Source organism: Echinops telfairi, unplaced genomic scaffold (assembly GCF_000313985.2).
Source record: "Echinops telfairi isolate 266 unplaced genomic scaffold, ASM31398v2 ScPeMD7_2186;HRSCAF=2738, whole genome shotgun sequence".
NCBI classification, from domain to species: domain Eukaryota; kingdom Metazoa; phylum Chordata; class Mammalia; order Afrosoricida; family Tenrecidae; genus Echinops; species Echinops telfairi.
This window is the reverse complement of record NW_022106084.1, coordinates 8,532,921-8,534,744: the sequence shown is the minus strand read 5'-3', so window position 1 is coordinate 8,534,744 and position 1,824 is coordinate 8,532,921. Positions and strand designations below refer to the sequence as shown.

Sequence of the window (1,824 nt, the reverse complement as noted above, 5' to 3'; positions counted from 1 at the left end):
AGTAAGGAGCAAGGACATGGGTCCCTCTATTAAATGACCAGACGATAGACTGTAATGGTTACAGTCGTTTTCTGTTTGTGGAAAATGCAAATGGTACAGAGAATTCCCCTCGGACTGCCCTCCTCCCCATCCTGGTACACAGTTTCTTCTATTATCACTGTGGGCCATGTTTTGTGATCAAGGAATCACTGCGGACACGTCACTATTAGGGAAAGTCCACGTTATTCAGGTTTATTTCATCATTACATAATTACACTACATTGAGTCATCGTGTCTCTGAGGTTCCCAGACTGCGGGAGTTTCTCAGGCTTTCCTGGACAGCTGCCCCCACCCCCACCCCCACCCCTTGGACGGTTTTGAGGAAGATTGGTCAGACCTATTGTGGGATATCCCTCAATTGGGGTCTGCCCATTCCTTTTCTCAGGATTAGACTGGGATTCAGAATTGGGGGCTGTAAACTCAGAAAAGCACATCCCCGTTTTCGGCCAGCCTATCACAGGCACATCCTACGATTGTGCCCTGGTCTTCCCGTTGACATCATAGTGCTTGGAGACGTCGCCTCTGTAAAGTTACTCTTCTCCCTCCACACTACGCTTCCTCTCTGGAAAGAAGTCACCCTGGGTAGCCCACACTGAGGGATTGGTGAGGCTGGCACCTCCTCTCTCAAGGGCAGAGGAATCATGGCGGTGCAGCAGTTACGCCTTGGGCTTCTAACCTTAAGCTCAGCAGGTTGAAATGACTGACTGCTCGGGGAAGAAAGAAGAGGCTCTCTACTCCCAAAAATCTATTAAGAAGGCATTCTACTCCCATGAAGTTTAGCCAGGGGGCGGGGGGGAGGGGGAAGGCTCCAGGAGTTGATGGAATATCAGCTAAAATGTTTCAGCAAGATGATGAAGCTCTGGAAGCAATCACTTGTCTATGCCAGAACGTTTGGAAGACTTGGCCAACTGCCTGGAAGAGAGCCACATCTGTGCCCATTCCAAAGAAAAGTGATCCAAAAGAATGCTCAAACTGAGAACAATATCTCTGATATCGCACACAAGTAAAGTGTTGCCGAAGATAATCCCACAACAGCTGCAGCAGTGCTTGACAGGGAATGGCCAGAAGGTCAGGTCAGATTCAGACAAGGACGTAGCAAAGGATATCATTGCCGATATCAGCTGGATCTTGACCCAAAGCAAGAGAATACCAGAAAGCTGTTTACTTGTGTTTCATTGACTATGCAAAGGCATTCATCTGTGCAGACCATAATAAACTAGATATTTTTAGAAGATGGAAGTTCCAGAACACTTCATCATGCTCATTTAAGCTTGTACAGAGATCCAGTGGGAGTTGTGGACCAGAACAAAGAAACAATGCATGGTTTGAAATCAGGAAAGGTGTGTATCAGGATTGTATCCTTTCTCCATACTTATTCCATCTGTATGCTGAGCAAATCATCCGAGAAACCAGATTACACAAAGCATGTGGCATCAAGGTTGGAGGAAGGCTTATGAACAACCTGCAAAGTGCAGATGGCACAACCTTCCTTTCTGAGAGTGAGGAGGAATTGAAGCACTTGCTCATGAAGATCAAGGATTGAAGCCTGCAGTATGGACTACTGCTCAATGTATAAAAGATAAAAATCCTCACAACTGGGTAACATCATGATAGACGGAGAAAAGGCTGAAGTTGTCAAGGATCTTGTCTTGCTGGGATCCACACTCAATGCTCATGAGAGTAGCAGTCAAGAGATTAAACGATGCATTGCAATAGGTAGTCTGCTGCACAGTGTAGTATTAAATAAAAAGATAAAGACGCTGAGGGGGAGGGGGCAGCCCCCAC

The 1,824-nt window shown here is 46.4% G+C and overlaps 1 protein-coding gene across 1 annotated transcript in view; it reads left to right on the top strand.

The window, feature by feature from the left end:
- TBC1D9 (TBC1 domain family member 9) overlaps window positions 1-1,824 on the top strand; it is a 112,027-nt gene that overhangs the window by 30,051 nt on the left and 80,152 nt on the right. The gene's annotated exons all lie outside the window — the stretch shown is intronic.